This window comes from Phalacrocorax carbo, chromosome 2, assembly GCF_963921805.1.
Source record: "Phalacrocorax carbo chromosome 2, bPhaCar2.1, whole genome shotgun sequence".
Taxonomy (NCBI): Eukaryota; Metazoa; Chordata; class Aves; order Suliformes; family Phalacrocoracidae; genus Phalacrocorax; species Phalacrocorax carbo.
Genome location: NC_087514.1, coordinates 21,357,618 through 21,382,718, shown reverse-complemented (window position 1 = coordinate 21,382,718; position 25,101 = coordinate 21,357,618). Strand labels below are relative to the sequence as shown.

The 25,101-nt window shown below is 41.5% G+C and overlaps 1 protein-coding gene across 1 annotated transcript in view; it reads left to right on the top strand.

The window, feature by feature from the left end:
* The first annotated feature begins 7,957 nt into the window (after window positions 1-7,957).
* OXR1 (oxidation resistance 1) overlaps window positions 7,958-25,101 on the top strand; it is a 290,372-nt gene continuing 273,228 nt past the window's right edge. The window contains exon 1 of the mRNA XM_064442238.1: window positions 7,958-8,094. The gene's annotated coding sequence lies outside the window, so the exon portion shown is untranslated. The remainder of the gene's footprint in view (window positions 8,095-25,101) is intronic.

Genomic DNA, 25,101 nt, shown 5'->3' with positions numbered 1-25,101 from the left:
CATGTTAGCTGTTCAGTCCAGTCTCTCCATTTTTTTTACCTCCAGACCGAAATGCGCCAGTATTATTATGCAACCTCCACCAGATAAGCAGGGATATGATGTTCCTGACCCTAAAACACCTGTGTGGCTGTCTGTAGCATCAACAGGAAAACTTCATCACCTTGGTGCTTTGGCAAAAGGCTCCCAAGGACACCTATGACAACTAGCAGCTGTAGTTAACTCTTCATTCTAGGTAGTTTTTTCTTAAAGCTTACACAAAGCATGCAAAAGGAATTCTGCATGTTATGCCCAAAGTCAAATTACCAAATCTCAAGGCAATTTTATCATGGTGATCCCGGAGTGAAGTACTTAAGGGGAACATCTGATCGGGTTGCCAGATTCCTTCGTCTTCATTAATATATCAGCAAACTGCAATACATGAATGCTTCATGGCCCTTTTAGTGCCTTCCTTGCCTTTTACCGCCCGCCATGCTCCCTAGCATTGCTTTTGCTGGGTGCTGACCCTGCGTGATGCCTGAATACAAATACTGAAATGCACCTTCAAGTACATACCCTGACCAGCTATTTTTGGGCAGCCTGTACGTCATTATACAACAGCACATACGCTATAGATATAGATCTTGGCGTAGCTAACATAATTTTCTCCAGTGGCTTGAATTTAAATTTTGCACTTATTCTTAAACCAGCTTGGAAGAAGTTTACCTTTTGGCTTACTGCATCTTTGTATTTTTCTGTCAGAGCGAGAACAGCAGAGAGGGAATGTAATATTGTAATATTTGAGAAGCAACATTCCCCTTTTAATTTTTCAATTGGTTTTAGCTTGTATTGTTCTGTTGTTTGTTTGGGTTTTTTTAATGGTGGGACCAGTTTTCTAGGTGGTTAGAAACCACACTTCCCAGAGCTGATTGGAAATTCATAATGGTCTATCAAACATTGACATGTCTTCCTTTTAAGAATTCCTTAGAACAGCGTCTGTGACATATTGTTAGCTTCAGCAAGTTGTTTTTTTATAAAGGCTATTTAAGACCTTTTTTTTTTTTTTACTAATGGGTTTTGTTTTATAAATCCATATGGAAATTTCATGGAAGGAAACTTTTTAACTAGTTCCAAAGAAAACTTGCAACTGCATTTTTCCCCCATGGTATATTGCCTGTTGGTTATTGGAGGCCCCCCTTTTTAAGATGATCATACCTTGGTTGCTGTTAGTTTTTACAGTAGTGGGATGTATGTATTCTGTGATATCACAGATGATCTCAGCATACTTGTAGTCTTCATACTGATTTACAGAAGACAACCAATGGCTCAATCACATCAGTGCAAGCCCCCAGCCCTGCTCTGCTGACTACTGGCGACCTTGCCTAATCTTCCTTTGTAAACAACCGTATGACTTGTTTGAGATTACTGAGGGAAAATCAAGGGGCCGTATTAGATTAAATATTGGTCCCAAAGTAGTATTCTGCACTTCCCTCTTTTGTTTTTAATAGCAACACTAATAGCACTCTGCTTTTACTGCCGGTCTCTGAGAGGCAGATGCTTCCGGCAGCTTCCCAGTGCAGAATGCTGCACACATGCACTTCTGCCCACATTAAAGGTCTCCTCTATTTATTTTAGGGTTTACAAAGCCTACTGCAACGTGCATGCCCTGCCATAATTAAATAATAGAAGAGTTATGATTTTCTATTTTACAGGGGCACAACTTCAGTAATGTTGAAAGAAGGCTGGAACTGACCTACGATTTGTTTTATTATTCAAGAGTACTAAGAAAACCTTTCTGAAGCATTTAATACATTTACATAGTGATATAAGCCTGTGACTGTGTTCATAACACATTGCTCAATTATTGGTGTCTTTGAAAACAATGCAAATTAATCTCACATGTACAAATCTGCATAATGTGTGAAAGCAATGCATGAGCTGAACAAGCTTCCTATACGCTACTGAGAACAGCACACACACAACCTCAAAGTAAAATGTCTGACATTTTACCCCCAAATGCCTGACAGTACTCTCAGTTAAAGAAGTCAGGGATGGATATTTAAATTCCAATGTCTAAGGGAAAAAAAAAAAAAAAAAACAAACTAAAAAACTTCAAAGCCCACAGAGGGCAGTAAAAAGTAGATTGCTGCAGACTGACTGGGAAAAAAACATTGATTACAGTGAAGAAAATGTCTGAGGGGAATATGGCCAACAAATTTGAAATGCAGGAAATGCTGAACTTACTCTGCATAAAAACCCATTCTGTATTCTTCCTAGGTTAGTATATAAGGTTATTTTCCTTTCAGTTTAATAAGGAATTAATATGAAATCCATTGTTTGAAATTCAGCTATATTTTCAGTTGTTTCTCCTATCAGTTCTATTTCTTACATAGAAAACCTTTTTTAAAGAAAGAACCATCCACGGGGCGACACTTACATTGCTGTCAGTGCATTTTCTGTGTAGCAATGGCAGGACAAACCTCCTCGGCTTTGCTCCAATCAAACCCCTCTAGCAGGAGGCTGTGGAAGATATGTTGTTTGTCTTTGTTTCCTCTCACGGACCAAAAACTGCTGCTCAGTCTTCCACTGACACAGACCAACCAGTTAGAAGCAAAAATGGCTGTCTGACATGGTCAGAGGAGAAGAAAGGATGCCAGAATGTTAATGGATTTCAGAAGGACGGGTATCCAAGGGTTTCAAACCACTCGTCTCCACTGGCCATTTCTTCTGGAGTGGATGGTAGCAGAGCCAGCCTTTAAATAAATGGACTGGGGACTCAACGGTAACATTCGCCAGTTATCAAGGACTGTGGGATATGGTTAGACTCTTCTTTAGAAATCTTCTGAATGTCCCTACCAAGATACCTCTGCATTCAAGACTTATATGGGAGGTAGGATTTTGGCCATTGTGAATTCCAGTGCAGGGAAAGCTATTTATACCAAAGCTCCAGAGGCTTTTGCCAATCATGCTTAATGAATATTAATAGTGAAAGTGGGATTTTTTTATGTAACATCTTGGTTTATCAAAAGTAAAGAGGCTTTTTGCTGCATTACACTTAAATTCTAAATAACACAGCAGGATGCCAATAGCTACCTCTAGAGTTAACAGAGATCACACTTGCGGTTGAAAGCATGGATATGGTGCATCCTGGGGATCACACATAGTGTAATTTGCAACAACTGAATTTATCACAGGTATTATCTGGCCCAAGATACTGTCTCCAGCAGTGACGGAAGGGGACACTGTTTGGAGACGGTGTATAAGCCTAAACATTTTGTAGTCTGTTCACCTAGTACTGTCCTAGAACCCACAGCTCTTGGATTTCAGATACTGAAGGCAATTTTCGGCCTCTCCATTTACTGTTTACATATCTGTTGCCTATGGATTTTGCCAATTCTTTTTTGAAGCTGCTGATGAGGTCTGCCGCCAGAACTTCGTGGGGCAATACTTTCCAGAAGACTACCACCCACTGTGTTTAGGCAAGTACTTTCTTTCATCTGTTTTACAGCCGTAATAGTCCCACTGAGTTTACCCAGTACCGTGGAATTTGGTGTACAATCATTCTCATCCATTTTTGTCTTACCTACTGCTTTCACGATTTTGCAGACCTCAGCCATGTTTCTCGTGCTTCTCTTCGCCATGTGGAAGAGTTCCAGTTTTTCATTCTCCCCTCACAAGGCAGTTGCTTGCTCGCGACAGTTGCCTGTCTCTGTATCTTTTCCAGCTCTGTCCTTCAGGGTTGCAGAGAGCAGCAAGTGCTACCTGTGCCCTGGTGAAGCCCAATGCTTCAGTGGCTTTTTTGGCTACCGCTGCACATCGGCCAGAGAACTTCCGAGGATGGTCACTGATGACTCCACGAGCTCTTTACTGAGTTGAAGCTGCCAACTTTGAGTTCAGCTTTATGTAAGCGCAATTTAGATTATTTTATGTAATTTTATTACCATATGCCTTGTGCCTTCTTCTCTTTCCCCTTCACTTCAGGGAATCTGCGTAATAGTCCCAGCTATTCCCTAAAGGAATCCCACCTTTCTCAATGTGCTATGTCTTCTTCTGTTCTAACAAAAACTTCCTTTGCCCTCCATTCCTGTTCCCTCCAAAGGCAGTCTCGACAGCAGGGAGCTTTATGTGCCCTGCATTCCTGCTCCCACGCGCCAGCGATCCCTGCTTTACACCCCAATACCAGCATCCCAAGGTGATCCCTCTCTTGGGGTGTCCCCTCTTCCAGCCTGCTGGAGTTCTGTGGGAGCTGGTCCCCTCCCGGTCCCTGCTCCACACCCACCTCTGCAGCAGACAGCCCTTACATGCTCCATTTCCTCCACTCAAACCACCCTCCTTGCACTTGTTTTCTATTTTAGTTCCCTGATTTTTCTTAAAATTCAGTGGGTTTATGCCCTCTGTCCCCCACAATGTCTTGAACATTTTCTTAAACTTTGGAATTATTTGGGTGCGGGTTTTGAAAATTATTATACAGGTACATCATAATAATCTGACATACATTTTTAATCAGTATTTCAGACACTACTTATTTTTCTCCTAATCTTTTCAGGTTTCTGGTTGGGCTAATTTTCCTCAGCGTTCTCTCACAATTGTTTCTGAAGTAGTTTAATTTCAGGGGCAATGTAAACCAATGGTGGGGGAGGGAAAAAAAAAAAAGATATGTTTGCTTAGAGCCTGAGACGGTGTTTAGTAAAAATTAGGGTGTCTCTCCATACACTATGAAGCACCAGTCATCTGGTTTTATTTTGTGCTTCTAAACTGTAACCCAAAAGCAGTGATTTGGATGGTATCTTCTAGGAAAATTGTTCCTCTTCCCTTGTGCACAGTGGGACCCACACAGTCATGCCAGCCTTTCTGCTGCTCTGAAGAGCATCCCCCATTTGGGCCCCAGCCGATGGCTGGATTCTCTCTGTGCATGTCTCTCTGGTCTCCTAATAATATGAACTTTGGTTTGGTGCCCTCTCCCTGTAGTGTTTAGTTTAAAAGGACGTACGAGAAATGGTCACATAAAGGATTGTAACCCACGAGGAAACAACCTTTACCTTTTATTTACATCTTACTAAAACTTCCAAGTTATACCCCTTGAAAATTAGTTTTGTCCTGTAAGCAATTAAAAAAAGGCACGGTCTACCTACCACACAGGAAGATTATTGACTTGCCTGCACTGCAAAGGGTTCACTGGGGCAGTGAACTTGAAAGGTAACGGTGCTGGAACGTAGATTTGAGTTACACATGGAGAGGGTAGAGAAAAGAGATTCTGAACACTGCTACCAGGGAGCAAAGTGAGAATAACAATGAGAGGAGAAAACTGAGAGGACCAAAGTGAAAGTCTGAGAGCCAGAGCCAGTCGCTGGTATGTCACAGCCTCACATCATCAGCAATGTGGAATCACAGGAGATATGTCTGAAAAAGAAAGATTTTACTAGAGCCTTCCCAAGTAACACGAAAAGAGATTGGGAAAAAGTGCTGTGCTGTTCACAGAGACCAAAGCTGCACGTCTTCTGCATGCTGAGGAATTGTTCCTCTTCTGTCGTCTGATAGGGGCAGAGCAGCACAGGAGATATTTAAATCTTTGATGCTGTGCAGGAGCGAAAAGCAACTCTATGGATATTTCTGCTGAGCAAAACTGGAAGGAGAAAGGAACAGCATCCAGGTTCGGATGGGTGTCTGCCTCTAAGTAATTCGTGGTTCACTGTTTGGCACAGCAGGTGCTGCCACTGCTGACTTGCTAATGTGTGGTCTGGTAATTTGCATGTGGGTGATGATGGTGTCTTTTGAATGCTGGAATTATAAGAACTTGTTATCTTAGGCAAAAACTGATATAATTTTATGCAATTTCCAACAGCATGGCTTGAGTAAGAAAGATCCATATATGTTTATCTCTCCTTGTAAAAACAGCTATATTAGACAAGTTCTGAAGGAATTCCTCATAAACAAAGACAGACGTGAGAATGATAATATAGCTGTCCCTGAAGAGAATGATAATGCAGACCTCAAAAAAATACATGTTTTCTTCACCATTATTTTAACAGAGACATTTGTTCTCATGATGGACTGTCTTCTGCACTCCCTAGACAGCAAGAGTCCCCATTGGAAGCTACCCTCCTGAGACCCAGGACATCTTTCGGTCTCCTGATCTATCCAGAGCTGTATGCTGAAGGTGCAAACTGTTCTAGGAAATTCTCCGGAGGCTGCCTACAGTTCCAGCTGCAGCCAGAAATACATTAGCCCTCTGTTATCCCAAGTCTGAGGCTGCACTCAGAAAACTGCCTTTTCTATTTCCCCTGCTGTCTATCTCAAGATGAATAGTTCCAGGTGAAAGAATTTCATAATTTATATTTTTTTTCATCACTTTGTACAGTTATGCAAGCTGCATAGCTTACAACTCTTTATAATATATAGTGTGAAGGCTGCTGTTAGGTGCGGACTATGGCATACCTCATGGCTTACCAAGCACACAGAGTGAGGAGACAATTAGCGAACATGAATCATTCAATTTCCAATACTATAATCTTCGTGACATCATCTTTTGCTTCTTAAAGTACTGCAGCAGAGTTGCCTACATATTCTTGTCTAATAATCTATCCCGTTGTATGTCAGTCTGTGAGGAAAATTGCTTCCTTGCTCTCACTTTATTTGACATTTCTGACAAGTAACGTTTCCTTTCCTGATTATACTCACCTACATGTAACTGAGCTTTTTTTCCTGCAGTAGTTTTTGCTGAAGGCTGTGTTAGAGTTCAGATTAAGATGAACTTCAGTGCTCTCCTCTCGTGTCTAGTGAAATGAATGAAACTCTTTAAACATGGTAATTTTGACTGGACATACTATTGTACATTATGTCACCAGAGTAGCAAGTTATCACTATGCAGATGTTGTCCAATCTTCTTTTCTGAGTGAGAACTTATTTAGTACTCATACTGTAAAGATGTTTTTTGTGCAGCAGCAATTTTCTGTTTCTGTAAAAGCACAATTCAGCAAAAACTCTGACCTCCTGCTGGGTTAATATAATTTTAGGCTTTATACTATGTTTATAAATCTAAAACAATGCAGTGTTGACATGTTTATTCTTACCGGTCCTTTAGGAAGGCAGGGAATGGTAAGCCATGGCTTAAAAAATGCATCAGAAACTCCCATTCCCAAATACTTTGGGGGCTTTTAATTTCTAACGATTATCTAACGCTCTCAGGTTTGAAACACGGTAGTGTCTGTGAAAGGAGGGTATGATCACGTCATTTCTCTTGCCACGTAGATCTTCCAGCCTAGAAAATCCTATTTAGGGGGCTGTTCTGCCAGCTCTTTGCCTTGGGCCCGCCACATTCTCATTTGAGTGCTCTGGGCTTTACCGGGGAGCTAGCAAAGGTGTGCCTCTCCCCACGCCTCGTCCACAAAAGCGAACACTTGGAGAGCGGGATGGAGATGTCTCCTCAGAAACACCGCGTGAAAGCGCCGCTCCGCATCCTCTCCCACGCTTTCTAGACCTGATTTCTGAAGCTGCCGCTTCACGGGGGGGTGGCGGGGGCGATGCCCGTCCCTGAGGTAAATTGCCCGGCCCGGCGCTGGGGTGAGGGGCGCGCAGAGCGCGTCCGCCGCCCCATGAGGAGCTCCCGGAGCCCCCCCACAGCCGCGCCGTAGCCCCGGCTGGCTCCGGCGGGAGCAGCCGCAGACGGGCACACCGCAGGGCTCCCGCCGCAAAGGCGCGCAGAGGAGCCGGGCGCGGGGAGCGCGGGCATCGCCCCGCTGTCGGCGCCTCTCCCCTGACACGGCGGGGAGGACCCGCGCGGCGGGCGGTCACCCCCCGCCCGGGGCTGCGGGGAGCGAGGCCGCCTCTGTCCCTTTAAGCTCCAGCTGTTCTTTTTCTGCGGCGCCTATTTTTAGCTCATCCTCTTGGTAGCATCCAGCTCTGCCCCCTATTTCTCCTCGCTCCCCCCGTCTCCCCCCCCCCCCCCCCCCCCCCCGCGGTGGTAGGTTCCGCGCGGCGGTGGCGGGGGGACTGAGCATGTCCGAAAGCGCCTGGCAGCGGCCGCCGCGCCGGGGCTGCGCTCGCGCGCCGCGCTCGCAGGGCGGGAAGGGGGGCGCGCGGCTGGGGCCCGCGTGAGGGAGGCGCGTGCCGCCGCCGCAAGTAAGTTTGTCCGCGGGTGCGGGGAGCGGGGGGCGGCCCGGGGCCGCGGCGGCGGCGGCTCGCACCGCGTTGCGGGGTCCCGCAGCCTCGGGCGCGGGGCGCGGGCCGCGGCCTGGCGGCGCGGCTCGGCCACGCTGCCCCCGCCGCCCGCGGGGACGGGGCGGGACGGAGCGGAGCGGTCCGAGCCCCGCAGCGAGACGCGGGAGGCTGCGGCGCCCGCCGCGCCGAGCGGGCGCGGTACGAAAATAGCGAGCAAGTAGCGGCGCGGCCGGCGAGCGCATCATCGGAATTAGCGAGGCTGTGGCGGGCAGAGGAGTTTCTGATTTAACAGATGGTGCCGTAGAAAGTGTTTGCTGAGAGAAACTGTAACGACACGCGTTTTCGCTCCCGCGCCTGACAATTCGTTCCGGGTGTTCTTTCGGTTTGGCGGGGGTCCGGTGCTTGACCTTGCCTGCCAGGGGCAAACAAACGCCAAACTGTGCCCCGAGGCTTTTTTTCCTCTGAAAATGGGGTTTTGTTATTAACTTTAAAAATGCTTATCCTGCTGCTGTTCCTTTCACGCATAAAGTCAGTTCAGATACTGTTTGTTACCGATATTAGGGAATGTAAAGTTCCTCTCGTGATGCTGGAAGCGGCATGATTTAGTTAATGTCTTTTCCTGTGCCCTGAAATGAGGAAAGGTTTTGGAAACCGCTTCCCTATTCAGAAGCGGCTCGTTGCTGTTCGCGAAGTTGTGTTAAGATAGCCATCTAATTAAAATTATTAAATAATAGGGGAAGGGGAATTTGAGGAGCTTTCTGTGAAACTGAACAGCACTTATGAAAGATTCTGCTGCTTAGCACATCAGTGGTGAAAAAATTGGCCTAAGCGAGGGCCGGTAAGGTGCTCTCGGTGGACCTGTCTTAATTCAGACAGGAGACGATCCTGCCTTAATTTTCCGGTAGCTATTCTCAGTTTAATGACCTGACTTTTGATGCTTCTACAGGCGTGATTATCTTTGCACATTGACTTAGATTTGTTGCATACTCACAGAGATGAATATTCATATGAGCTTAAATGTCTGCATGTCGAGCCTCGTCAAAATTTAGACGTATTTTAAAGTAGTTAAAGACCCGGAACTTGCCATCCCTACTGTGTATATTCTTGATTCTGTTAATCACTGTTATTGCAGTGGAGACAGGAAGGCTGCTGTGTGATTGTTTCTGTAGCTCTGCAACTATTCCCCTCTCCCAAATGAAACTACCCCTCCGAACATTAGCAATCGATCTGTGGGTTTGTGAGAGCCAGTCAGTGCGTGCGATTGGGATCTGACTTGTGCGTGAATAAACTGCCGTCCTGACAGCTCTGTTTTTATGAACATGCAATAATGGGGAAAAATGAATTCTTGAGTAGATGCCTTTTGCCTGCTGCACAGACCACGAGAGAATGCAGCAGGAAAGAATGGCTCGTGTTACCTATGCTGATGATATAGTGAAAAATAAGGAGGGAAATTTTTGTGCGTGGAAGCGTGCCATTTTTCTCCTATAATTAGATTTGAGCTGAAATAATACCAGGTATTTCAAAATATCAGAAGCCTTTGAAATGTGAGTGTTAAAAATGCCTTTCCTTATGCTCTTGGAGTAATAATTTGTTTAGTAGGTAGCATTTGTGTTGCATTTTACTGTTACAGCATTCTAATACTTCTCATTATAGTTCAAGAGCTCATACAGATTAATAGAAATATTTCAGCATCCTAACCAGATAAGCGTTCTTTGGTAGTCAGAGTATATGCAGATAGAGCGTATAAGCATATCCTTAGAATATATGCTGTGGTATAATTCCTGTAGAGTCTTGGTTGATTCTTCTTTTGTTGTCCAGGTTTGAGCCCAGCTACTAGAAATGAGAAAAATTATTTGAGTGGCAGTGGGGTTACACATTAATTGTTTGGGAATCTCTAGTTAGCAGCTGCAGCACTTACACATACTTATTTTTCCCTTCAGGCAGAAAAAAGTAACGCTCATCATCTTTCTCCTTGCATGTCTTCCTTTGAAAACTCTCCATTATTCGCTTAATCTAAGGAAATATCTTCCATTTTTTCTTTTTTAATAAAGTGTGTCGTCTTGTATTATACGAAATCATATATACTCCTCCTTCTACGACTTTGGGGAATAACAGAACTATGGAAAGAGATGTAGAAATACTTTTTTTTTTAAAGATTAATTGAAAAAAAAAAAAAGAAAAGCAGTAATAATACCCTAGGAAATATGCATAGGGAAGTGATTATTCTCTAAGGTTGATAGCTGAAGGCAGTAGTCTAGGATTGTCAGAATTACCTATCAGCTATTAATTTGCAAGAAGGACTTCTTAGCATTTGTTTTTGTTGATGTGCTACGGCAACTTATTTGTTATTCACCCTTTAGTGAGCTGCTGTTGTTTCTTAAGTTACTATGACAAAAATATTAAATTAGGCATATTATTGAAACACATATGGGAGGTGTGCCACATGGACCAGCTAATTCTTGTGAATTCAATCAAGAATTTACTCAAAAGGGTCCGCCAGTTTCTATTGTATGGGAATTTATTGCACATGTCCCTCTGGTTTTGTAATGTTCATGGTTGTGCTGGGGGAATCCACTTATTCCTTCAAGTTTTAAGTTTAACTCTGCTTTTCAAATCAACCAGTCAGGCTTCCAACATTGATTAACTATTACTCAGTAAGTACTTTGTTACTTCACCAGTCCTGGGGGGGTGGGGGGAGAACAGGACCCCCATCCTAAGGAACAAAAGGGTCATAAAAGCTTACCAGAAATATATAAATCAGCTTAGATTTATCAGTCCAACCCTGAAAACAACTGGATCCAGCAAAAAGAAAATAGAGGAGTCAATCTCATGTCTAGATGAACCCTCAAGCCCCTCGTGGTACTTTCTGCTTGAATATTTTTTGAAAAATTACACTAATTTTAAGTGTGAACGTAAACCACTGATAGAAGTCCCACTCTTACCTTCTGTTGCCCTTACTATTTCACCGTGGCAAAAATAAATTATGGGTTTTTTTGCATGCATTTTCCATATGCCAGAAAGGATGATGATAGCAAGAATTAGCTGGTACATGTGGAACACTTGACTGTGAAACTCTTTTCCATATGCAAACTGTCATACCTCCTTTTTTTTTTCTCCTTATTTTTTTTCACTAAGGTCTACCTCACCTGAAAGCATATAACCTGAGTTTATGCTCCACTGAGAAGTTTTACTGGAAGCAGTGAATGACTTAGACACCTCTAGAACAGAAACAGTGACGTAGCTATGTGTAAGGAATTATAAGGGAAGTTTTGAAGTGGAACTAACACTTATTACGGCTTCACTGATTAATCGATTTTTCTATTTATTACTTCCCAGTGTTTTCCTGTATGTTGTGTATCCCCACTGTAAGATCTCTACAGTGGAGCGTGTGAGTATTTACTTGTTTTAGAGGGCTACATGCAATCAGCTGTTTTTTCAGAATTAAAATGTGTGTTTTATGTTTATCTTCAATTTAAGCTTTTAATACAGATTATCAAATTCGAGGCTCTGAATGTAAGATTTTTCTTGGGTGTCCCTCCTTGCCATAATAGCTGCTTTATGTACTTCCCCAGTGTAACCTTGTGCTTACTTTATCCTCAGACTACCTGAAGTGCTGGGTGTAAAGCAGTAGCAGAGTCGCTGTGCTGTATTGCATCTGAGGATCTAGCTCCAGGCCTGGCTTTCCACTGAAAGCATCCCTGTGTTCAGGAGTCCCAGAGGGCACAACTTTCTTTCAGCTGAGTGTGTGTACTCACGTCTAAGAAGACAGTGTCAAGCAGGACTTACCCCGCATTTGCTCTTTTCTCCAGCTCTTGTCCATGATGGTGGTGGTGACTGAAAAAAAATGAAGTCTTGGTGTGTTGTTTGTGTTCTTAATGTCCTTAAGGCACTGTGGCACTGGGATGTGCCTGGAGTTCAGGTAACCCATATGACCAAGCATCGTGACTAAAATGCTGAAGCAAAAAGAGCTGTCCACAGAGCTGGGGACCAGGAGAGAGGAGGGTCTTGGCTTTGAGTCAGATTAGGGCTTGGATGAGCTGCCTGGACAAAGTCTTAGTGTTGGTTGGATGATGTTGTCAGAGGGTGGTGATGGGGTGGGGTTGAGGGAGGATGAGAAAGGTACTGGACAACAGGGAAGGCGTGCAATTAGTAGAGTCTGTGTCTTGTGAGGGCTTTACAGAGTCCAGAAGGAATCCAAAGCTGCTAATTCTTGCTGTCCTGTTGTAATTCAGGCAAGCCTGTTGTTAAAGTTATTTTACCTCATTGTTCTACCCCGTCACAACATCTTACCTCTTCCTCTTGTTTATTGTTGTAACTTTGTATTTCTGACCCTTGTGGGACTTAAAATATTAGCTGAAGCTGCCTGGATACCCAAAGTAAAAGAGGACTTTTCCATTTAATTTCAGGCTTTGCACTTAAAGTTTGTATCTGTAAAATGAAGACAATGCTAGTTGCACAACATAGCATGATGTGAGAAGATAAGTTCATTAATGTTGGCTAAATACTCTAATACTGTGGTGATGATCACCTTGGAGAGGCTCTTGAGGAAATTGATACTTCTAGCATCCTAGTGGAGCTTAAGTAGAGTACCATAAGGCCATGGACTGAACAACTCTGATCAGTTGAGACACTGGATACCTTAACTGCTTACTCAGTAAACAGTGTCCTTCCTGTTCTCTGAGCATTGAAGCGGTCTTGGTGGCAAGAAGTGCTACGTAAACACATAGCTGAAAACTGTATAAAGCTGTTTACGCATCCTTCTTGAGAATATTGCTTAGACACTTGGTGACCTGTGGTTCTTAACTTTGTGAAAATAGCAGCCACAGTATATGAGGTGTTGGTACCTACTGAAATCCTCATGAAACTGCAATCAGCCTTCTGAGTTAGGATGCTTTCCAAGGGGAGAAAGGCTCCTTGTAGTGATGATGTGAGCATGGGAAAAGAGATCTGTATAATGGTCCTCATAACAGTTGCTACATATTAAGACTGGAGAGTAAACACAGACAGGAGCAAGTCCCACAGAAGCAAGATACTAGTTGTCTTAGTTTTGGTGAGGGTGATACTCTTCCATACACGCTGTGAAGGAAATGCATCTTTATGCATCAAAATTATGTTACTTGTCTGCTGGAAGACTAATATGTACATACATTATATCCAACAGCACCAACAAAGGTCTTCAAAATGGGTGAAACTAGTGATGGTGGCAGCAGGTGGAGTTGCCCAGGTGGAGAAGCTGCATGGGTGGAAGGAGGGTGATGCAGTGGTGAAATGTAATCGGAGACTATCTGCATATCTAGTTTGGCACAGGAATGTGGCACAGTGGACACCAAATTGTTTCACTATGGTTCTGTCACCGTCTCCTAATGTTCTTCTTAGCCAGTGTTGCAGTAAGTTTTGAGCAAAGCTTGTGCCTAGACGTCAGCTTGTTGAAGCTTTAAAGGGGAGGTATTGCAAATATACAGTTGTATTGAGAAATCCCCAGAAGAAATACTCTTACTTCCCCATATTGTGTATTCCCCAAATTCTTCTACCTTCTGTTTTCCCCAGTTTTCAGGGTGCTATGTAAGAAACATCCTAAAACTGTAGCACAGGTGGAACGTAAACTTGTTACTGCTCTTTCCAATCACTTTTTATACCCTCAGCCACTTCTAGAAACTTTTGTTTCTTGGCTATACCCAAAGGCAAAGGTTTTGTAAGTTATCTTCATCAATGACATAGATAGTGGAGTCGAGTGCACCCTCAGCAAGTTTGCAGATGATGCCAAGCTGAGTGGTGTGGCTGACACACCTGAGGGATGGGATGCCATCCAGAGGGACCTGGACAAGCTCGAGAAGTGGGCCAGTGTGAACATCATGAGATTCAATGAGGCCAAGTGCAAGGTCCTGCACCTGGGTTGGGGCAGCCCCCACTACCAGTACAGGCTGGGGGATGCAGAGGTTGAGAGCAGCCCTGTGGAGAAAGACTTGGGGATACTGGTGGGTGAAAAGTTGGACATGAGCCGACAATGTGTGCTCACAGCCCAGAAGGCCCAACTGTATCCTGGGCTGCATCGTAAGAAGCATTGCCAGCATTTCAAGGGAGGTGATTCTGCCCCTCTACTCCGCTCTGGTGAGACCCCACCTGGAGTGCTGCATCCAGCTCTGGAGCCCTCAGCACAGGAAGGATATGGACCTGTTGGAGTGGGTCCAGAGGAAGGACACAAAAATTATTAGAGGGCTGGAGCACCTCTCCTGTGAGGATGGATTGAGACAATTGGGGTTGTTCAGCCTGGAGAAGAGAAGGCTGCGGGGAGACCTTATTGTGGCCTTTCTATTCTTGAAGGGGGCATATAGGAAAGGTGGGGACAAACTTTTTAGCCGTGGCCTCTTGCAATACGACAAGCGGTAATGGTTTTGAACTAAAAGAGGGTAGATTTAAACTATTTATAAGGAAGGCATTTTTTATGGTGAGGGTGATGAAACACTGGCGCAGGTTGCCCAGACAGTTGGTAGATGCCCCATCCCTGGAAACATTCAAGGTCATGTTGGACGGGGCTCTGAGCAACCTGATCTAGTTGAAGATGTCCCTGCTCACTGCAGGAGGGTTGGACTGGATGACCTCTAAAGGTCCCTTCCAACCCAAACTATTCTGTGATTCTATCATGTGACAGTGGGCAGCAGCAATGAATTCCCCAAAGGAAGAACAACACGCCATCCTGTGTGACCTCCTTTGGGGAACATATGAGACCACTGGCTGGAACCCGCAGGGCTTTCTTCAGCTGAAATAAGTGAAGTCTTGAGGAAATCTGAAAGTTGGCATTGATAGGGAGGAAATTGTTCCGTCTCTGAAACATGCAAAGGCGCCCTGTCATCTCTTCTAAATTCTTAAAATAACTGCTGATTGCTTTCTGCTTTCTAATTCCCTTCCCAGTTATTTTAATTACAACTCACTATGGCAAAAGTACCTGTCTCTCTTCCTCTTCTTGGATTCACTCAGACAGCAAGAATAAAAGTTAAAAAAAAATCTTTTTAATTTCCTTTATTTATTCCATGTTCTTGTAATACCCAGTCATGTTGTAGGTCGCTTTTCTGGATTTAGTTTTCTAAATATAAATCTCTACGTAAACCAGTAGATCTTTAGGTAATAGAAGTTGGCTTTAAATAACTTCCTATAACAAGCACAGTATCTCTTTTTTCCAAAGGTGTGTAAATATTTTCAAGGTGAATTAATTCATGTTTGCCAAAATGAGCCAGATTTATACCTGTGTGAGGGCAAAAGCAGTCCCTGATGTGCTTTAGTGCATATGAATTAAGTCACTTCAAGTAAGTGCATGATTATTAGAAGGATTTTAAAGAATAATCTGGGAAAAAAGTGAAAATAACGGCTTTTTGGTGCGTAAATAAATATAAATTGTGCCAAAATACAGACTGAGATAGTATGAAGCAGTGAAGCTGGTATAAGCAGCTTGTAGTTTTCCAGATGCTTGTACCTGACATTTTATACCGCAGTGCTTACACAGTGGCACCACACAAATTTCAATCCATCAAGCATTCAGTTTCCACGCCAGGATTAAATTACTCAAGTTTGTTTGGAGTTCTGGAGTGTTGCAATTTAAACCATGAGTGTTTTGTCATGGGTCCTTGTTTAGGAAGATTCCTATTCCATTTAATAGAAATTGAGTTGTGATAAACTAATGATTATGACCGTCTCTGAGCTGCAGCAGGTCTGAAGCCTGCAGAGTTGTTTATTCTTAAGATACATGTAACTGATTAACTTGAATGACAGTCTTATTACATCTTCCAGTCTGTCCTTGGTGCATTGTTAACCATACCTTTGTAGCAGGTAAAGAAAGATAAGATGATAGTACTTTCTCCAAAGAAACCAAACTAACCATCCACTTCTCGATCTTTGGCTAGAAATGCAATATTATTCCAGAAGGACTTCAGACTATAACCCTCTGAGATGCTTTTTCAAACTCACAGCTATTGAGCTGTGCAAGAGCACTTAGGAGGAACACAAGAAACTCATCTTCGTTTGGCTGATAGATCATGACAGCTAAGACAAGACTACTGTCATATTGTATTGATCCTTCCTTAGCATGTGACATTTAGATAAAGTCCCTGTTCTTTTTTTCTTTTAACTGTAATCTTTTGTTACATTGTTTTGATATTGTCTCAACTAGGCTCTTGATGTTGAAGATACTTTTATGGGTCTGTAAAATACATACATCGCTTTGCATGAACAAAAAGTTTGACCCTGTGCAAGTGAGTATTTGCATTTATAATGTGCAATAATGGGCTTATAGATTTGTAAGAGTCACTGACTCCCAGTAATGAATCCCAACAAAGGATCTGAAGTGACCATTTGGCTCAAAACTTAATTTGCCCCCCCCCAACTAAGTCATTTAGCCTGCCACTGCATGCTTTCTTAAATCTTTAGACATTATAGGTACAGTTTCAGTATTGCTAATAGGTCACACTGATTTTTATGCTTTTTTTGTTAAAAAAATGCTGATGCAAAAAAGTAGTTTATGTGAGACCACTAGGAGGATGCTTTAAAAATTGTAGTAATCTGTGATCCCAGTCATGTAAAACACGACTTGAGTATGGTTGGTTAAAGGTGAGCCACGGGGACAACATTTAATTCCAAGTTTAAATTAAGGTATTCAGTTAATAGAGCTTGGGAGAGGTGATTACAGGCTCAGTCTGTTACAGAGTACTACTACATTGAAATTCATGCCTAAGCTTGTGAACTTTTTCCTCCTTGCATGAGTTATCTGTGTTTGGAAGTTCTGGTTCTGATCCTTTCCTACTAACAGATGTTAATGTTAGAAGTCTTTACTCTGAATTTATGACCTAAACCCAATAAAACTGTACAGAACATCAGCATTTCCGTGTTGAAACAAAGAAATTCAACCCTCCCGTAAATGAGCTACTTCAGCAGGGTCTAGAGTCTAGAACAGAGCCATGGGAGACAGACTTTGACTGACTGATTTTACTTTAACATGTGGAAGATGCTGGATAACTTTCTTTTAATCAGCTCCACAGATCAACAAGTGGTAAAAGACAGGTTCTTCCCATGTGCTAGTGAAGGGTCAGATAGTGCATTGCTAAAGGCTTTGAGCCATTTGTGGAGAATATTCCTACCTTCTGTTCATCAATAGGGAAGCAAGCATTACATGCGTATATTTATATTTAGTAAAATTAAATCCATATGTATTTTTTTGCCCTCTGCCTTCTGGCTAATTGGTAATGTGGAACTAAGCCGCAATGGACTGGACATGCATGCTACCAAGGGAGTGAATCTGGTTTTTTTTTTCCTTAGTTAGTTTTAAAAGCACATCAGACTTTTTCTGGTGCAGCACCACTGATTTTATGATATTTTTTACACGTGGCTGGTCCCTAAATGCTGTTCTTCACATTGTGGAATGGGTGAAAACATACTGCTGTGGGTGGAGCAGGGAGAGGACACAGGCGCTGTGATACAGATCCTTGAGTACGTGATTGCAGGATAGGTAGGAACAAATATTTCATCTTTGTTCTTCTGCAGGGTGTCAAGCCAGATGCAGGGAGGAAAATAACTTGCATAAATTAAGTTTTTACACAATAGTATTTTGTGTTACTCCTTTGTTTTGCAGATTTCAAGTAGCTCTACTGTGCTTGCCAGTAGAATAAACAGATTACAGGAACAGAGCAAAAAAACCCCTTCATGCTCTTCCAATTAATTTAATTCCTGCTAAAATCCTGTTTGTGTTTGGAAAAGAATGACCTTGAAACATTCCAGTTCATAGTCCAGATCTTTTGGTTGGTATTGGCTTATATACTGAGTGACCTGAATAAAAATAATGAGTAGACAGTAGACTATTTTGTTGCTGAATTGCTCATTATCTTTTTAAGATGCTATTTTTTTTCACTTCCCTATATTTGTTATATGAAGGATAAATTTAGTATCATGGAGACAATAACATTTCCAATTCCATGGTCATAGTTCTTACTTAATGCTATCAGTGCAGTCATTTTTGTAGATGCTCTGCATAATGTATCAGCATGGGCCAGATTTTCCTCTGTGACTCAGAAGCTGTTGTAATTACATCGGTGTGGGCAGCTGCATCTCTTAGGAGGCGGTAGTAGTGGTAGCGAGTTTTCTGTATGAATGGAGAATTCGTAAGTCTGCATTGACATTATATAAACCTCTGACAAGTGCTGAAATTTTATTTCAATTATGTGACAGTGTTCTGTTTCTGTCAGAGGGCTCTGTTGTTCTTGAGCATCCCCATATGCACTTGCTTTCACAGTGTGCTAAAGGTAATTTGTGCCCTCGTATATTCTGTTGGGATAGTGGTGAAGTTGTCATTTTGGTAAGAACATGCTCTGTCACTCTCTCTTCTCTTATGCCCTGAATTGTTTTGCAGGTGCCACAGTTGAATATTGCTGGAAAAAACACCTAATGCAGACAGTCTGAGATTATGTGGAAGCTACTTGTAATGGTTGTGATTGTAATACCTGAAACAGAATAGAGGAACCTATTTATGCACAAATATAGATAGCTTGAATTATTCATCAGATGATGGTAAAAAACCTAATGTGTGCATTCTGCCAGGCAGAAAATCAAGTGACTTTAACTGTAGTTCAACAACGCAGCATGGGTTTTTAAAAAAAGTAGCTCTGGGGTTAATTATTACACCGTATCCATTTCACCTGAATTAAGAGACAGAAAGCAGTATGGTTTTTACGTTAAGGGGATGCCCAAAGCCAGACTGTAGCCACAGAGTCCTGTTAGGCATTTGAGAGGCACAGGAGTGTCTCAATTGCCTGTTTCCTGTGTGCTGCCTGTACCTTCGGGATGATGGTGTTCTTTGGTTCTGTGTGGAGATCACAGCTAAGAGGGGTAATAAGATAAGTCCCCTCTGGCTAAAAAAAGAGCAGTGGTGTTAAGCTTTAGGGTCAAGCACACGTAGACTCTCCTTTGGAATTATACCTGCAACTCCAAGAGTATGTAAAAACTCCTTTCCTCCTCAGCTAATGAGATGTAGGGGGTTCCCATACTGGTCACCTCCTGTTGTAACCAGCTGAGGATAGCCCCTTAAAGCAGGCAGGTTTCTGATGTTCATGCAGTGATCTGTCCAAAGGTTTTGTACCAACGTGAAAGAAAAAGAGATGATCTCTCCTAGTTAAGAATGAATAATTAAGGATTTTTAGACTGCTGTTAAAGTGGAAATGGACAAGCAGGAAATAAGTGATGTCTTTGTTCAATCCTGATTTCAGTTCTGCTCTTGTAATCCTAACAATCAGACTTCTAAACAGTGGACTGGATGTCCGGTGTCACTTTAGCTCAGGTAGCTCTTGAGCAAACAGCACTTGATAATGATATAGCTGATGTCATTAAGTAATTTCTTAATTTTTGTTAAATTCAACTCTCTATATAATCTTTTTTGATGTTTTTCATATAGAAATGTAATTATTTTAATTTCCATATTAATAATGACTTGCAAAAAAATAGAGTTAAAACACTAAGAAGCAACTGAATACATGTTTCTTAGGAAAAAAGTGAGGAAACATGTTAAACCAGTTCTAAGTTTTAATTAGAAAAAGATTAACTGTACAATTGACTTTATTAACAAAGGCATAATTAGGTCCAATTTTGTTTGTCTGTGTTGTAGTTAAAATGTCCCATGTGAGGATTTATAACCCTTAAAACTCTGCAAATGGAGACTCGAATACAGGCACCATATGTTTCACTACTTCTTTCACGTTGATTTTAGGGTATTATCAACGCTCACAACTAGACAGTCCCAGATCCATATCAAAATTGAAGTACTTGCCACTTTCATGATGTTTTCCCGTGAGGTTTCTCTCTCCGAGATCTGTCTTTTCAATTACCATTTGATGTCATCCAGTGCTGCTTGCACTTCAGTTTTATAACGCAAATGCCTCTGAATCCATAAAAAGTTATTTCAGTCCCTTCTGTGTTTCCACGCTGTTTTCAGTCCCAAGTAGTTTTTTAGGATTGTTCTCAATAAGTGCAATTGATACAGTGAGGTTCAGAAAGCAATAGTAGGAGCTTGTAGTTTCAAGCTTTTCTGAAAAAAAAAAAACCAAACAACAAACACAACACCCTTTCTCTTTTGAATTTTTAGTGGAATTAGCGCTTCACCAGACAGAAGCTAGGACTTTAAGAAAATTTAAGTATCATGGCATAAATTGTCTTCAGAATAAGAAAACTCTAGTATTGGTAGCATCCATAGTGATAAAAGCAATATATAATGGCTTAAGAGTATGTGCAGTGCTTCCAGCACCTGTCTTATGCCTAGATCTGTAGTTGGCCAGAAAACAAAAGAAATATCACAGTAAAAGATTCATATTTTTGTCTACTCTCTTGCACTGCTAAGGCCAAAGCAGTGTAGAGTGTCTGTGCTGATACTTTTTTGCAGTTCTAAGTTTTGGGGATGAAGCTATTCCTTAGTAGAATTGAATTCAGTCATTGTTATGCTTGGTTTTCCTACAATGCTAAATTCATACTGATTTTTGGAAGTTCAAAAATACTTTGACCTTTACTGAAGCCAGTAAGGGCGGTGTGTATTTAGGACTGTTGAAACATGACGAAGTTGCGTGCCAGAGCACAGTATATACAATGCCTAATCTTTCAAGGCTCCGTTGTTTAATTGCTGTATTAGCTAGCTGATAGCTAAATTAGACCTCTGCTCTTGAATTGCTCTATGAAGGTGTTTGTCTGTTTGTCTTTCTACCCATGAATGAGAAGTAGCTACTTGACATGTGACCATATTTTCTTAAAATCAAGCTTTGCAAATACTCTGTGTCTTAATTTTTCACTCTAAGTTTGAAAATGGCAATGTTTTCATGTTTTGTAAGTGGCAGTACAGGCAACTCAATTCTCTCTGCAACTTCTTTGTTTTTCATGTACATGTTATAGGAAAATTAAAAGCAGAGAGTCATTCTTAGGTGTTTGGCCACAAAATTGGTAGATGTTAGAAGCACGCTAAGGCACTGAGCATTTCTCCGATGCAAAATTTTATGTTGATCGTCTTTGAATCAATGTACCCTGATTTTTAATTTCTCCAGTTGTGTTCTTAAATTTCTGGAGTTCCTAAATGTGAATCTTAATGCCTCCCTTTTTCAAAGTGCTGGTAGTTCTTAGTCAATTACTTCCTTGTCAGTGTGGTTCATATTTTTTCTACAGTGTCTCTCATCTGACACAGTGAACCTGCATGTTGTTTTATTACTGAAGTGGTACATTTTAATTGGCTTTATAGTTTGATTTCTTCCTGAGAGTGACTTTATGGCATCAGTTTTATGGGTCAAGAAAGTACCTCTGTGAAATCAGTCTGCTTTTTCTCTTTGAGTGAAACAAATTTCTATGTACATGATAAATGCTGAACTGATTTTACAGGCTTTTATTAGGAAGTGTGATAGTGGGTGGGGTGAGGTGTTTTTGGTGTGTGTGGTGGTTTTTTTTTTTTATAATCCAGCTCTGGCCTTGTGAACCACATTTCCTGAGGAGTTCTCTAGTCTGTTTTTCAGTGAATGGGCTGATGTTAGTATTTTGAGTCATTTGTCATCGTCATTCATCGTAGCATATCCTTGCAAGTGCTTAGGATGAAGAATGTTCTAGGAGGAGCAAGTATTTAAGGTGGTTAGTGCAGCCATAAGTGTTCTGTTCACCTCGGTGCTTCTTCCCCTGTTCAGACTTCAGTGGGTATAATTTTGGCTGCAAGATTTCATGCTACTTGTTTTTCATCAAGTTGAAAAATCCATCTGGAGAAGGTATTAATCCAAAATGGTATTCTGGTGCAGCTTGTTTTGAAGTTATTTGTTTTGGGGTGGGACCGATTTGACCAGTGGTATGCTAAATAAAGAGTGACTTCTTTGGAAGTCTTTTTTTGTATATTTAGATATGGCCATATACTTTCGGAGTGTTTCATGTCCTATTTGATATATGCTGTGTCTTCAGCACGTCCGTGACTTTGGCTCTCTGTCAAACACGTTCAGTGGATTAATCTATTTTCTTACAACTTTTTTCTTTCATAAAAAAAATTATCTGACCTAGATCTCTTGCAAATTCTTTAAATGCTGTTGCATGTACTACTTGCAAATTGTAGTTTAATATGAATGGGAAGGTTTCAGTTGTGATTTTTTTCTTAAATTGCAGTTTAACTATCAGATGAAGTATTGTGTCACTCTTCTATACGCAGAGTTTGAAAGTAGGTAATTTAGAGTCAGCCTTTTGTGAACAATTTTTTCCCAATATCTAAAATTCCTCTCATATAACAGAGGATCAGTGTGAAGTATTCTTGGAGGGAATAGTTTCTTCTGTTGCTAGATTAGTCATGAGACCTTGTTTCTAATTAACAAAAAAAGCCCAGTAGCGTAATTTCATATGGGGAAGAAAGCTAGGGAAAAATGCGTGGTTGAGATAGGGCAAAAAGAGTTGTTCTTCAGCAGCATCTTAGAGACAGTTTCATGAGTTGCAGTTTTTCATTTTAGATTTTATTTTCTTTGTAAACTGTTTAGAAAGAAGAAAAGATAAGACTATTTTTGCAAAAAGAACGGTCTCTTCTTATCTCTAGCCTTTCCCTGCATTTGGCTGCCGCAAAGTACAATAGCAAGGTCCTAAGCATATAGAAGTGAATAAAAATGTAGTGGTTATAAAGGTAATCCTAATCAGAGACAAAATCTGATATTCAGTGGACTCTGAGAGTGACTTGCTCTCTTTCCTCCTAGTCTCATGGGAGATGATCCAGTGTGTTCCTGATGTGCAATCGTTCTACTTTCTGGAGTTTGTCCACCGCCCTGCTGCCCCCCACCCCTGGCCTTTGGGAGGCTGTAATTTCTGGCAGGGATGCCTGCTTGCAGGGGCCTCTGGGGGAGGATGTGGGCCCAGAGCATGCCTCTGCCACCATAGTTGCAGGTTGTATGCAGGTACCCCTGCTTGCCATCTGGGCCATTTTGCTCTTCTGTAGCTCATTTTTTTGAGACATACCCAAAGCCAAAGTCCATATGTACTGAAATTTATTTTTTTCTTTTTTAATTCCTGCCCCTTGCCTCTTTGGGACAACATAGGGAATGTGTGTGTTCATAAACAGCGTGACTTGAACAATGTTGGTTTGCTTTCTCTAACCCAGTGTTAGACTAGGGGCTTAGAAAGAGTAATTAATGTTTAGTTTATTAAAACCCAAAATATGTAACTAACATCTTTCTCAAGTTCTGTGTATGTATAGGTACCAAGTGTTTACTTGCTAACATATTCTGACCCCTCTAAAATTAATCTTAGTGAAAGGAAGGAAATAAACCATACTCAGAGCTGTGAAAAACAGCATTTACTGCAAAACTGGTTTCTTGATGGAAGCAAATTTGCTTCTAAATAGTAGTTACTGCCTCCGGAAAGGGCAGGCCCATAGCAATACCCTGTGCTAGGGTGACAGGTGGGGTAATCCAGGCAATCTGCTTGTCTCACTACAGTTTGCTAGCTATGCTTAGTCCTGAGCCACTTAAAATGAAAATCACTATAAAACCCCATAAGTGGGGTAGTATCTGCCCCACTAAATGTAAGCATTTAAACATGGGGGTTCTATTCTGCTCATTCATTGCCAGCCAAAGTGGTTTTAATTCTGATTTGCGTATACAATGTGCTGCAGGTATAAGTTATTGATAAAATATAATAGCTATGTTTTCAACCTTTTGAAATCCATTTTGCCAACAGATGAGGTTGCAGTTGACATACCCGGATAGATGAGTTGTGATTTCTATATACTTTGTTTGGCAATATTGTACACATTTTACTGTAAATTCAGGAATTAGGCAGAGCGCTTTTGCTGAAATTTACAGTGTTGAAAATAGGGAGCCATTTGTGTTCTTTGGACCTGAGGTTCTTTAGCTATGTCAGGAAGATAAACAAACTCCACATTAATCTGACTTAGTAAGGAGCTTTCAGGATCGCAAGATAGCAGATTCATAATCTGACTGTTTGTAAACAGATACAGTTGTTGACCTTGTTCACTGTGGATGTGCTTCATCACTGTAAGTTTAGAAGATCATAATACATTTTCCCCATTACCGAAATTGCACAAATAAAAATGGAAGCCAGATCTTTCTGCCATATATTTCTCAAATAACTGCCTTATGCCGTAGCTGAAGACCTACTGCTGTTTTCATGTTCTTACACAATGCTTTTAATCCTCAGTGATCAACATCCTTTAAGAATTAGAGCATCCAGTTTTTCACTCCTATCATTTTTATGGGCACACATTACACATACACTTGTGCTGCCTAGAAGCCACTGTGTGAAATAATTAATAAGCTGTATTTAAGGGTTCCCCTGCTGGACCTGTTGTCTATTACTTTCTATTCTTGTTTTTATTATGCAAAATAAATTGTGTTCATCATCTAGCTGGCTAAGAAAAGGTGAACAACAAACTCTTAAAATCTACCTCTTTAAAGTGCTGAATGTTAATTGGGTTTCTCATTAGAAACTGTCTTGAGAGGCAATATGACTACAGTATAATTTCTTGAAAGCAAAACATCTGCAAGACTGAAGCAACATCAAGTAGATTTGTTTTCTAATAAGGTACTTGAAAAGAGTTAAATTGATTAATATTTTACATGCCACAGCAATAGTATTTTTCAATCCAGTGGCTCCTATCTTCTGTTTCTCACACAGAAAGCACCAAATAGAAGTTGCTTAGCAGGAATATCTGAGAATTCTCATTCTTGGAAGTTGGCTTGCATGACTTTTTCCTTCTGAGATTAAGCTGACCAAAAAATTACAGGTTGGGTAATACACAGTTCCTATTTTTTCAAAAAAGTAGGGCCAGATTTCACAGACCACATCTGTTTGCATTTTCCTAGACCTTGTTTCATGTGCTGTCAGTCCTGTCTGTACTTGTGTCAGCAGTGCTTCAGCCCGTCTGAGCGCTGATGGTATCCTGTTGCATTTTGTACGGGAAGTTGGGTGCCTGGAGGGCTTTTCATATTT